This window comes from Leuciscus leuciscus (assembly GCF_965113295.1).
Source record: "Leuciscus leuciscus genome assembly, chromosome: 21".
Taxonomy (NCBI): Eukaryota; Metazoa; Chordata; class Actinopteri; order Cypriniformes; family Leuciscidae; genus Leuciscus; species Leuciscus leuciscus.
Genome location: NC_138745.1, coordinates 16,109,370 through 16,123,538, shown reverse-complemented (window position 1 = coordinate 16,123,538; position 14,169 = coordinate 16,109,370). Strand labels below are relative to the sequence as shown.

Genomic DNA, 14,169 nt, shown 5'->3' with positions numbered 1-14,169 from the left:
CTCTTCCTGTACTAAGTATGTCAAATGTAAATCATTCACACATCCTCGTACACTAAAAACGTATAAGATTAGACAACTGATTACTTGTAAGAGTACATATGTTGTTTACATTATCATTTGTCCATGTCCACAACTATATGTTGGCAAAACTACACGTGCATTACGCACAAGAATGATTGAACACACAAGTGCCATTAGGAGACAGGATGATACATCTTCAATTTCTCGTCATTTTAAGTCTGCTAACCATTCTTTGTCTGACATGAAGTTCCTGGGCATCGAGAGGATTTTACCCCACAGGAGAGGTGGAGATAGAGATAGAAAATTATTGCAAAGGGAGGCTTTTTGGATCTTTGAACTTAAAACTTTATTTCCTGAAGGCATGAATGAAGAACTTGAATTTTCCTGTTTTTTGTAAAACACATTCTTTCTTTCTGTATGTCTACAATGCTGTATTATCATTGGAAGCTGCTCATTTGAAACTTATATCTGTTTGTAATTCTACTTGAGACAATTGAGATTGAGATGATTGTATTCAGCTGTTTATCCTTAATTGCTGACTTACTTTAAAAGGGTGAATGTTGTTAGCTAAATGAGCACTGAAGATAGCAATGTGCTGAAACGTTTGCTGGTGTCTAGTCTGTTTTTAATCCACATGCACTTTGCACTTGATTTGCACAATGCAATTTGAAAAATAAAATATGCTTTTGTAGACTTCAAGTCTTGAGTTGATCAGTGTGCGGCCAGCTACTCCTCTTGTTCATAGATATAATCATGGAATTTTACACAGGCAAAGACTAGTCCCAAGAGTTCTTTCTCAATCTGTGCATAGCGCGCTTCAGTGTCTGTGAGAGATCTTGATGCAAATGCAATAGGCCTGCCATCCTGAAGACAGACTGCTCCGAGACCATGCTGGGAGGCATCAGCGGATAATGTCACCGGCTTGTGCACATCAAAATACTGTAGGACAGGTGGACTTGTCAGTTGTTCTTTAAGTGTGTCTGCAGCAGCAGCATGTTGTTCAGTCCAACACCATTGTGCATCTTGGCGCAGGAGCTGACGAAGGGGAGCCGTTATCTCGCTGTACCGATGGATGAATTTCGAGAGATAATTGGTCATGCCAAGAAACCTCTGCAAACCATGTTTGTCTTCTGGAGTGGGCATCTGGCAGATGGCCTTGGTTTTCTCTGGGTCGGGTTTGACACCTTTATCAGTGAGAAGGTGGCCTACATATGGCACCTCTGAGACCTTGAAACGACATTTTGTCGGGTTCAGCTGCATATTGATGGCTCTGACACGGTCTAACACACATTTGAGGCGTTTGTCGTGTTCTTCAACAGAAGAGCCCCGGATCAAGATGTCATCCACGACTATTTCACACGGCTGGCCTGAAAAGAGCTGTTCCATGCATCTCTGAAAAACTTCACTCCCAGTTGAAATCCCATATGGCATTCGTAGAAATCTGTACCTCCCGAACGGAGTCATAAAAGTTGTGAGTTTCGATGATTCCTCGTCCAGAGGGATCTGCCAAAATCCACACTTTGCATCCAGAATGCTGAAAACCTTTGCCTGTGGCATATCAGCGATTACTTGCTCGACAGTCTTTAACGGGTGATAAGGCCTCAGGAGAGCCTTATTAAGATGTACAGGGTCTATGCATATGCGTACCGAACCATCCTTTTTGACAGCAGCTGCCATGGCAGACACCCAAAGAGTAGCCTCCTCCACTGGCACAATAATGCCCATTTTTGTCATTCTTTCCAGCTCATGCGCAACTTTGTCTTTCATGGCCAGCGGGATCCTTCTGGGGGCACACACAGTCGGATGCACCAACTCATCCAGGCGCATGTGATATATAACTGGGAGCTTGCCAACAGTGTCAGTACGAAACAAGTCCTCATAATCACTCATCTCGGGAGCCTGTTGTTGTACAGCATGTACTTCTGGGCTAAGTTGTATGAGATTTAACCTCATGCTGTCTGGTAAGCCTAGCAGGCTCTTAACATTTCTGTCCACTATGTGAAATTGCAATTTTCCCCCTGAAAGAACTAGGGTGACAGTGCCCAGTGTCTGAATTGTGTGACCGCCGTAAGCTATCAGATTCACTCTGTGTGACTGATCAATTTGGGCATTTGGGTCGATGTACTGTAATGTGGATAAAGACATAACATTGCATTTAGCCCCAGTGTCTATTTTCAGCTTAATCTGCTTGTTACAAGTCGTTGTGAGAGAGGTGAATATTTCTCCTTTGTTTGCAAGCAGGTCCACACTTTCACAGTGAAAATCATCTTGGTGGAGTTCACTTTCCACTTCATTTACTCTGCGTAGGTTTTTTTCACTAGATGGTGCCATCCTCCCACCCGTGTATTGAGGCTTTGATCTACAACACTTGGCAAAGTGGTTCCATTTGTTGCATGAGTTACAGCGTTTATTAAAAGCTGGGCATTTGTTGCGCTCAAGATCGTGCTCACCCCCACAATTGTTACATCTCCTTTTGTTGTGCTGCACTGCAAACACTTCAGCCTCCCTTTTAAGCTCCTTGGTACCCCTTTCCGAACGCTCAAACAGCATACATATTCTGATTGCTGATTGCAATGTCAAATCTTTTTCCCTTAACAGTTGAGAACGAACTGCATCATTATGGATGCCACAGACGATTCGGTCACGTACTAGTTCATCAGTTAGCACTCCAAAGTCACATTTTTTTGCCAACAGTCTTAACGTGGCCACGTAAGACTGAATTCCTTCGTCAGGTTTTTGCACTGTGATATTGAAAGCATGTCTGTCCATTATCACGTTCCGTTCTGGCAAGCATATCTCATCAAATTTTTTTATTAACACATCAGGATCCTCTTTGTTCTCACCCTCTTGAAAGTGAAATTACTCATATTTATCTAGTGCATCTGAACCGGCAAAATTGAGGAGAGTGTAAGCTTGCACCTTTTTTGATTTGTCCGACAGTCCTGCTTTGCTGTACATGTCCCATTCCCTCTTGAATTTCAGCCAGTTGTTAGCGATGTCGTCATCAAATACGAGCGGTTCTATGCGCCGGAGACTTTGAGCCATGATTTCTCAGCAATCTCACTTCTGACACCATGTAGATGTGCACAAAACAGAGTAGTCGTTTGGTAACTTTTATGATGAACTCACTTTAATGTCATCCTCCATGAAGCCTCTCAACAACTGCCTAAACTCCGCCCCCTAACTCTGTCCTCCTAATATCCGACACCCACATATTCTACAATCTCTTTCTAACTAATCAATCTTTCTTTCTCTCTTTCTTTCTAACTAATATTTTTTTCTTTCTAACTAATCAATATTTCTTTCTTTCTTTCTTTCTTTCTTCTAACTAATCCTTCTTTCTTTCTTTCTTTCTTTCTTTCTAACTAATCTTTCTTTCTTTCTTTCTTTCTTTCTAACAAATTTTTCTTTCTTTCTTTCTAACTAATCCTTCTTTCTTCCTTTCTTTCTTTCTTTCTTTCTTTCTTTCTTTCTTTCTAACTAATCTTTCTTTCTTTCTTTCTAATTATTTTTTCTTTCTTCCTTTCTAACGAATCTTACTTTCTTTCTTTCTTTCTTTCTTTCTTTCTTTCTTTCTTTCTTTCTAACAAATTTTTCTTTCTTCCTTTCTAATGAATCTTACTTTATTTCTAACCAATCTTTCTTTCTTTCTTTCTTTCTTTCTTTCTTTCTTTCTTTCTTTCTTTCTTTCAACGAATCAATCTTTCTTTCTTTCTTTCTTTTTAACTAATCTATGTATCTTTTTAACTAACTAATCAATCTTTCTTTCTTTCTTTCTTTCTTTCTAACTAATCTATCTATCTTTCTGACTAACTTATCTATCTTTCTTTCTTTTTAACTAATCTATCTTTTTTTCTTAGTAATCTTCCTTTCTTTCTTTCTAACTAATCTTTCTTTCTAAGTAATCTTTGTTTCTTTCATTGTTTCTAACTAATCTTTCTTTCTTTCTTTCTTTCTTTCTTTCTGACTAATCTTTTTTATTTCTAACCAATCTATCTTTCTTTCTTTCTAACAAATCTATCTTTCTTTCTTTCTAACTAATCTTCCATTCTTTCCTTCTAACTAATTTTTGTTTCTTTCTTTCTAACTAATCTTTCTTTCTTTCTTTCTAACTAATCCATCTTTCTTTCTTTCTTTCTTTCTAACTAATCAATCTTTTTTCTTTCTCTCTTACTAATCTATCTTTCTTTCTAACTAAAAAGATATTTCTTTCTAACAGTCTTTCTTTCTTTCATTCTAACTAATCAGTATTTCTTTCTTCTTAACTAATCTATCTTTCTTGTTAACTAATCTATCTTTCTTTCTAACTAATATATCTTTCTTTTTAACTAATCCATCTTTCTTTCTTTCTTTCTTTCTTTCTTTCTTTCTTTCTTTCTTTCTTTCTATCTAATCCATCTTTCTTTCTAACTAATCCATCTTTCATTCTTTCTTACTAACCAATACATCTTTCTTTTTTTCTAACTAATCCATCTTTCTTTCTAACTGATCTATCTTTCTTTCTTTCTTTCTTTCTTTCTTTCTTTCTTTCTTTCTTTCTAACTAATCTATCTATTTATCCTTTTATCTAATCTATCTTTCTTTCTTTCTTTCTAACTAATCCATCTTTCTTTCTAACTAATTTATCTTTCTTTCTACATTTTACATTTACATTTATGCATTTGGCAGACGCTTTTATCCAAAGTGACTTACATTGCATTATCCTAAACATTTATACATAGGTATGTGCAATCCCCTGGGATCGAACGCAATGCTCTTACCACTGAGCTACAGGAAAGCTATAACTAATCTATCTTTCTAACTAATATATCTTTCTAGGTAATCTATCTATTTATCCTTCTATCTAATCTATCTTTCTAACTAATCTATCTTTCTTTCTAACTAATCAATCTTTCTTTCTTTCTTTCTTTCTTTCTTTCTTTCTTTCTCTCTCTCTCTCTCTCTCTCTCTCTCTCTCTCTCTCTCTCTCTCTCTTTCTTTCTTTCTTTCTATCTAATCTATCTATTATCCTTCTATCTAATATATCTTTCTTTCTTTCTAACTAATCTATCTTTCTTTCTAACTAATGTATCTTTCTATCTAATCTATCTTTCTTTCTAACTAATCTCTTTCTTTCTTTCTTTCTTTCTTTTTAACTAATCCATCTTTCTTTCTTTCTAACTAATATTTCTTTCTTTCTTTCATTCTAACTAATCTTTCTTTCTTTCTTTCTTTCTTTCTAATCTATCTTTCTATCTAATCCATCTTTCTTTTTTTCTAACTAATCTATCTTTCTTTCTTTCATTCTAACTAATCTATCTTTCTTTCTTTCTTTCTTTCTAACTAATCAATCTTTTTTCTTTCTCTCTTACTAATATATCTTTCTTTTTAACTAATCTATCTTTCTTTTTAACTAATCCATCTTTCTTTCTTTCTAACTAATCAATCTTTCTTTCTTTCTAACTAACTAATCCATCTTTCTTTCTTTCTAACTAATCCATCTTTCTTTCTTTCTAACTAATCCATCTTTCTTTCTTTCTAACTAACTAATCCATCTTTCTTTCTTTCTTTCTTTCTTTCTAACTAATACATCTTTCTTTCTTACTAATCCATCTTTCTTTCTTTCTAACTAACTAATCCACCGTTCATTCTTTCTTTCATTCAAGCTAATCTATCTTTCTTTCTAACTAATCCACCTTCCTTTCTTTCTTTCTTTCTTTCTTTCTTTCTTTCTTTCTTTCTTTCTAACTAATCATTTTTCTTTCTCTCTTACTAATCTATCTTTCTAACTAATCAGTCTTTCTTTCTTTCATTCTAACTAATCTATTTTTCTTTCTTTCTTTTTAACTAATCCATCTTTCTTTCTTTCTAACTAATCCATCTTTCTTTCTAGCTAACTAATCCACCATTCTTTCTTTCATTCTTTTTTTCTTTCTTTCTTTCTTTCTTTCTTTCTTAATTTATCTTTCTTTCTTTCTTTCTACCTAATCTTTCTCTCTTTTTTCTTTCATTTTTTTCTTTCTACCTAATCTTTCTTTCTTTCTTTCTTTCTTTCTTTCTTTCTTTCTAACTAATCTTTCTAACTAATCTTTCTTTATTTATTTCTAACTAATCTTTCTTTCTTGCTTGCTTTCTTACTTTCTTTCTAACTAATATGTCTTTCTTTCTTTCATTCTTTCTTTTTCTTTCTATCTTTTTTCTAACTAATCTTTCTTTCTCTTTCTTTCTTTCTTTCTTTCTAACTAATCTTTCTTTCTAATCTATCTTTCTAACTAATCTTTCTTTTTAACTTATCTTTCTTTCTTTCTTTCTAACTAATCTATCTTTCTTTTTCTTTCATTCTTTTTCTTTTTAACTAATATTTTTTTCTTTCTTTCTAACTAATCTTTCTTTCTTTCTTTCTTTGTAATAGTTCTTTCTTTCTAACTAATCTTCATTTCTTTTTCGTTCTAACTAATCTTTTTTCTTTCTTTCTAACTATTCTTTCTTTCTAACTAATTTATCAATCAAAATTTAAACTACTTTAAACTTCTAACTTCTTAAAACTTCTAACTACTTAAAACTTCTAACTACTTTTAACTTCTTCAAACTCTCTGGTCCGGCTTTCTCAAGCCAACTTAAAGTTTGTCTCAACAAACTTTTTTTCTAGTTGTAAACAAGTATAACTATCAGCTACAACTCTTGTTTTATCTTGTAGTCGTTTTATTAAAAAATGCTTTTTTTTTGTAGCTCATTGTCAATGATATTAACTCTTTTGCATCCACAATTGGAAAGCTATTGACAAAAAGTCTGAATGTGTGATTATGAAACCAACTTTGCTGCAGTGTATCTCCATTACCACTGTTTCAGCTATAATTTTTATAATAACTGCATTACATTTTTTATTCGTATTAATTTTGTACAATAATCATCCATACTAGCTAAGATAGCAGCAGTGGTTATCCAAGTTGAACAGTGGTAACGTTAGAAAAGTAAAAACTAAACTGGACTGAGCATGTCCAACAGAACTTTGAACGTCACTTTTAAGCTAGTCCTACTCTCAGTTGGTGTGGAGTCTCTGCTTTCCTCATAGAGCGGTAGCAGTGAGCTTTCTCTGAGATCTCATTTGTGGCCCTGATTTTACCCGACACTTTCAGACAAAATTACAAACACATTAAATGTCAAACATTTATACTAACGTGATTAGCCTGCTGCTGGACGGTACGTAAAAAATAATAGCAGTTCAGTTCAGGCGGTTCAGGCTAGCTGAATTTACCTTCATAATTGCAGAGATAAGATGACACTTAAAACTTGAAACCTTTCTCAAGTTTGCTCTGTGGCGTTGTACTGCACATCCTTACAATTCTTCGCACATCATTGATTGTAAATTTGGGCAACTCAAGCAAACACCGAGTAAAATTCAACGACTCTGCCATAATCCCGTTTTCCTCCGCTTTAAATCTCCCCAACCGGAAACTGAAGAGCAGCCTTGCGTCAAATGCGGAAGTTACGTGTGCATAGAGCCTATTACTCCTGGACAGCAATTCCATAGAAATATACAGAGACACCGCAAAAACAGAAGTTCAAAGACAATATTCTAAAGATGGCTGCGCCTTCGTTTCACTGGCACATAAGATCTAAATGGCATTTCAGAATGTTTGTAAACAATAGGCACCAAGATACTTCCGGATGACAGAATGCGAGTGGCTTCTACTGACCAACTGAAGAGATCCAGAAGAGATCAACATTGTTGTTGATCAAAGTTGAAACGATGACAACGTGTTGTGTTTAGGGTTGCGCCGCCAGATATACAGCAAAAGGTGTAGGGTTTTATCGATTTCCTTCAGAAAAAAGTACATTTATCCAGCAGAACCTGTGGGTAAGGAGGTTAAAGCGAGTGGACGTTGTCAAAAGTAGTGCTACAGAGAAGATAGCAAGACTGCTTGGTGGCGGAGTAGCCATTTCTAACAGGGCAGACTGGGAACCAAACCTCCATCATCGAGTTTGTGGAAGACATTTTCACACAGGTAATGTATAAAATGTTTGGTTTAGTTGTCTTTGAGTAATTTAGCAAAACATAATGGTTAGCCTGCTAGCTAACGTCAGCTCTAGTTTTGGCAGTGCTAATGCTAGCTAGTGTAAGAAATTGTAGTCTGCCTCGACCCAGATTCCGCTCCAAACTATATTCCAAACTATATTTTAGAATGAGCTCATCCCCAAAATGGCTTAATTATCATAGAGATGAAAGAAAGTCAAGTTATATTGTTTCTTCACCATTTGGGTTGATCGCATCCTGAACAAATGGTAGTCAATTGTAGAATGGGAATGGGTGTGGGACACAGAGAACCTTCTCAGACAATGGGGTGTCACAACTTCATTAACATACAGACCACAGCTGTTGCAACAAGAGCAACTTCATTTACATTAAGAAGAGGATAAAAGGTTTAAGATTGGGATGTTCTGGGTTCATTCTGACGCCGGTGAACCCAAGGTCCTTTGTGTACCTTGCCACTGCTATGCTTTAATAAACTTCATTTTTGAGATCTTCGACATCCACATCATTTTTTCTTACATTGGCGAGCCAGCCAGCGAGGAATTTCCAACAAAAAAAGTGGAGAAAGGTAAGAAAAAGCTGTTTTCTTTCATTTATGCTGTTTTTTGTCAGGGAACCCCCTCGTTTAAAAAAATCTAGAAAGGAAGATTAAGGACAGAAGAGAATTTGGTTTATTCAGTATTAGCAGGAGGAGTTGTTAAGCCAATTCCATACGATTTTGTTTAAGATTCTAACGGAACTGAATCAGCCCGAAGCAGTGTGGTGGCAGAGTTGTATTGGAATTGTTGTTTCTAAAGTAATTGAAACAAAGTGCTTAAGTGTAAAGTTTCTAAAGTAACTGAAACTTGGTGTTGGTCTCTTATAATTCTGTTAAGCTTCTAAAGTAATTAAATCAACCCGAAGTAGTTGTCACAATCACAGACTCTGCAACCTCCCTCTCAGGCCATCAGAGGGCGCCCTCGCCCGAATATTGACTCATTCCCATAACCTCTGTTCTTATCCTAATCACCTCGCTCAGCTGTTTTTCATCTACTGGGCTTTATAGCTGAAACTCGCACAGCATTCTGTGCGAAGTTTTGTATTACTACTGTGAACAATTCCGAGCATTTCTTCCTGTGTTTGCCTACCTGGTTTGACCCTACTTTGTTCCTTGATCGCGCCAGCCTGCTGCCTGCCTGCTTTACCTCTGCCTGGATACTGGATTTCGACTGTTGGCCGCCTGCATCGACCATTTGCCTGCTTACTGACCACGAATTCTCCTGCTCTCTCCTGCTACTGTTTGCCGGTGATTTTACCTTGGCCTGTCGACTTCTCTTTTCTAAATAAAGTAGCTGCAAATGGATCTCTCAGACTCTGATGATTCACAACAGAAAACTTCGCCGCAATCGGATCCAGCAGCTGTGTCTTCCTTGACTGCCGCTTATACAGCCCAGGCAAGTCAGCTCGAGGCTTACCATCATCAGTTGACTCGGCTCACCACTTTGACGGAGGAGCTGGTCAAAGCAGATCGAACTCTCCAAACGCCCACACCAGAACTATCTCTCCAGCAACCTAACCACGCTCTGTCGGCAGAGACCACGCCCTCCGCAAGCCCCCGTCTCGCGCTGCCAGAAAAATTTGACGGTGATCCAAGTAAATGTAGAGGGTTCATTCTTCAATGCTCCTTGTTCATCGCTCAACAGCCAACGGTGTATACCACCGAGGCTGGTAAGATTGCCTGCTTTTCCGTCATTTGAGATATTTCTACGGCGCTTTCGTGAAGTATTTGAGCACTCCAAGGAGGGCGATCGCCTGTTTGAACTTACGCAGGGCAAATTAACCGCTGCAGAATATGCACTCAGTTTTCGTACCCTCGCAGCCCAAACCTCCTGGGTTAATGACACGCTAAAAGTGATCTTCCGTAGGGGCTTAACTCACGAACTTCAGTCTGAACTCGCCTGTGGAGATGAAGGCAGAAAATTGGATGAATTAATCAACCTCACGATTCAGATTGACAATCTCCTACGATCTCGCCGAGCGAGTCATCGCACTGTTCACGTACCGATTCCTCGTCCCTCAGTAACCGTTCCAGTTGATGACTCCGAACCCATGCAACTCAACATGTACCATCTGTCAGCTGATGAACGTGAGCGACGTATTACACAACATTTGTGCATGTACTGCGGCGAGGCTGATCATCTTCGCATCGCCTGCCCCTCACGACCACGTACAGCTGCACCAAGGCCGGTGAGTTTAACCTCTGACACATTGAACTCTAATTCATGCGTGTCTGTATCCATCGTAATCACAGCCAATGGCCGTCAAGTCTCTACCTGTGCTCTAGTTGATTCCGGGGCTGCCGGGAAACTTCATATCCAAGGACTTTGCTCTATCACACAACTTAACATTAATACGATGTATCTCCCCTCTCACAGTCGAAGCCATCGACAGACGGCCGCTAGGCTCAGGCAAAGTGACCCACATCACTCAGGAGCTCCATCTGCGGACTGGAGCCCTTCACGGTGAGATTATCCAGTTTTACGTTCTCAACACCTCCCATGTCCCAGTCATTCTAGCCCTGCCGTGGCTCCGCAAACATGACCCACACATCGGGTGGAGGACCAACCAAATTGCCCGCTGGAGTGAAGCCTGTTACACTAAATGCCTCAACCACATCTCCCCATTGTCTGTTCGAGCGGTGACAGTACCCCCCGAGCAGACCAGTTCAGATAATCTACCTCACGAGTACCATGATCTATTGGAGGCTTTCAATAAGGTAAAAGCCTCAAACCTTCCACCTCATCGCGCCAGCGACTGCGCTATTGACCTGCTGCCCGGCTCCGCGCCTCCCAAGGGCCGAATATTCCCTCTTTCCCAGCCCGAGTCCATGAAGAAATATATAGAAGATGAACTAGCGAAGGGTTTCATTCGGAGCTCCACCTCTCCGGCGTCCGCCGGTTTCTTCTTCGTACAGAAAAAAGACAGGGATCTCCGGCCGTGCATCGATTATCGGGCCCTAAATAACATCACTGTTAAGTTTCGCTATCCACTTCCATTGGTGCCAGCCGCTCTAGAGTTGCTGCGTACAGCTAAATATTACACCAAACTAGACTTGTGCTGTGCGTACAACCTCATCCGCATCAGAGAAGGGGAAGAGTGGAAGACGGCTTTCTCCACCAATACAGGGCACTACGAATACCTGGTTATGCCTTTCGGCCTGGCAAACAGTCCTTCCATCTTTCAATCCTTCATCAACGACGTGTTCAGAGACATGCTCCATAAGATGGTAATTGTCTACATCGACGACATTCTCATCTATTCGGACACTCTGGCCGACCATGTGCAACACGTTCGAGCGGTCCTTCAGAGGCTCATCCAGCACCAACTATATGCCAAAATAGAAAAGTGTGAGTTCCACCAGACGTCCACTACCTTCCTGGGGTACGTAATCAGCCCGGACGGAGTCGCCATGGATGAGGGAAAAGTCAGAGCAGTCCTAGAGTGGCCACAACCCACCACTCTAAAACAACTCCAGCGCTTCCTCAGGTTTGCCAACTTTTATCGCCGCTTTATAAGAAACTTCAGTTCAGTGGCAAACCCCCTCACGTCCCTGGTTAAGAAGGGCTCACATCGTCTCCCCGGGATGAATCTGCAACCCAAGCTTTTAACCAACTCGAGCAGCGTTTCAACTCGGCGCCCATCCTATCCCATCCAGATCCTGAAATACCGTTTGAGGTTGAAGTGGACGCATCCAGCACTGGGATAGGCGCCGTCCTCTCGCAACGGCAGGGTTCTCCTCCTAAGTTATGCCCCTGCGCATTCTACTCACGGAAACTCAATGCTGCTGAGAAGAACTATGATGTAGGGGATAGGGAGCTTCTAGCTATGAAAGCAGCCTTCGAGGAGTGGCGGCATTGGCTGGAAGGAGCTCTACACCCCTTTACCGTACTAACCAACCATAAGAATCTAGAGTACTTGCGCACCGAGAGTTGTTTGGCAGCTGCCAATGATGAAATTCCAAAGGCTTCTTGTCACTATGAATGATATAATCCAACTCCCATGCCTCTGTGACATTCAGAATGGAAGATATCCCTCTTTGGATTTTGGTTGCTAGGGTAATCTATTTGGTTGCTAGGGAGTTGCTTGGCAGCTGCCAATCATGCAACTCCAAAGGCTGCTTGTCAGTATGAATGATATAAATCAACTCCCATGCCTCTGTGACATTCAGAATGGAAGATATCCCTCTTTGGATTTTGGTTGCTAAAGTGCTCGACAATGGTTGCTAGGGAGGGGCTAGGAAGTGTTGAGGTTATTCATGATTGGCTGTTTGCTGCCCTGAGTCAAATGAGACCACCCCCGTGTTTCTATGACAATTCAATCCAGAGATATCCCTTTGATCTCTTTCAATGGAAGTCTATGGAACTTGTGCTCTACACACTTGAACTATGCTAAGGTGCTCTAAATGGTTGCTAGGGCATGGCTTGATAGCTTCACAATGATCCTGAGAGACTGATTGGTTGTCTGAGTAAAATGAGCCCACCCTCTTGTCTCTATGACTCTGTGCTCCAGAGCTACGTTCAATACAAAATCCCTATGCAACGTGTAGGACAGCCCATTTCATGGGCCATCCTACACCATTGTAAGTCAATGGGAAACTTTGGGACGCTCCTGCCCCCCAGGGGTGCAACTTTTACCCCATTGTGAGGTGTGTTCTTACAGAGCCTGTCAGCCTCTTCAAATGTGGCAAATCACACGTTTCTGCGAAATCCTCGCTCAGAGCTACGAGTGGTTAGCCTGGGTTTCCCCATGCTGCCTTGAGTGCAGCGCGATTTTATTCACGCTGCTAGGCAGCCTGGACACCATGGACAAGATTTTCCCCTCAAAACGGGAACCAATCACAGAACGGGGGAGGAAGCAGCAAGACGATGACGACATCTATGCGACACACCGAAGCAGTTTGTTTATATCTATGGATCTAACATGGCATCAGACGCGAAGTTACCTTTCGATGCAGCCTTAGATAGTGTTCTAAGTAGTTTAGAACACAAGTTTATTTTGTCTTCTTCCTCATCGAATTTCTGTCACTCTTCATACGTCATCTGGTATAATTGAAACGATTGGCTATGAGCTACGTACAGGCGCATTTGATAGACATTCGTAGCGTCCAATAAACGGCTCTGGGCATTCGTAAACCACGCCTCAAATACGAGAAAATGAACATGTGGTTCCCAGACCAAGTCTCAATGAGACGAGGTCTGACGTTAGCCAGGCTAACGAGTGGTAAAATTTCGTCGCAATGTTAAGTCAATGGGATTTTTCGGCCGCTTTTTCGCCCCTGGGGCGAACACCGTACCCCCAATCGTTTATAAAAGTCATAGCACACCTCTCCTCAATGAGCCAGTCGATTTGACACCTCTTTCATGGGTCTGTTCCAAAAAAAGTGGAATAATAAGAATAAAAATAATAAGAATAAGTATGAGCAATAACAATAGTGTTGCTTCGCCTTTGGCAAGCACCACTAATAATAAGTATGAGCAATAACAATAGTGTTGCTTCGCCTTTGGCAAGCACCACTAACTAGGTTAGGTGGTGGGCACAGGAGAGAGGAAACTGTAATGACAAGGTTAAGGCTGGGGCACGGTGCTCTAAACAAATCACTGAAAATGATAGGAAAACACGAGACAGGCTTGTGTGAGTGGTGTCAAGAAGAGGAGTCAGTGGAGCACATAATTATAAGATGTAGGAGGTATGAGGTACAGAGAGTGAAAATGAGGAATAATTTGAGGGAATTAGGGGTGCAGGAATTAACATTAAAAACACAATATTCTAACCTGTGCTCTGTCACCTATGCTCAACAATCAGCATAGGTGACAGAGCACAGGTTAGAATATTGTTAACTTTCTTAAGGGAAACTGGTTTGTTTAATAGGTTATGAGGATAAACAGGGATATGGGAAAGTGTGTTGGGTAATGAATGAATGTGTGTGTGTGTGTGTGTGTGTGTGTGTGTGTGTGTGTGTGTGTGTGTGTGTGTGTGTGTGTGTGTGTGTGTGTGTGTGTGTGTGTGTGTGTGTGTGTGTGTGTGTGTGTTATAAGATTATTTTTTTTTTTATTTATTTTTTTTTTTTTTTTTTGTTGTGTCTTTTTATGTGGAAACTA

The 14,169-nt window shown here is 39.9% G+C and overlaps 1 long non-coding RNA gene across 1 annotated transcript; it reads right to left on the bottom strand.

The window, feature by feature from the left end:
• Positions 1-5,045: 5,045 nt before the first annotated feature.
• On the bottom strand, positions 5,046-5,733 carry LOC309485876. The gene is made up of 2 exons (XR_014201294.1): positions 5,591-5,733; positions 5,046-5,559 (listed from the first exon to the last, which is right to left on the bottom strand). It is a non-coding gene; the product is annotated as an uncharacterized lncRNA (long non-coding RNA).
• Positions 5,734-14,169: the final 8,436 nt, after the last annotated feature.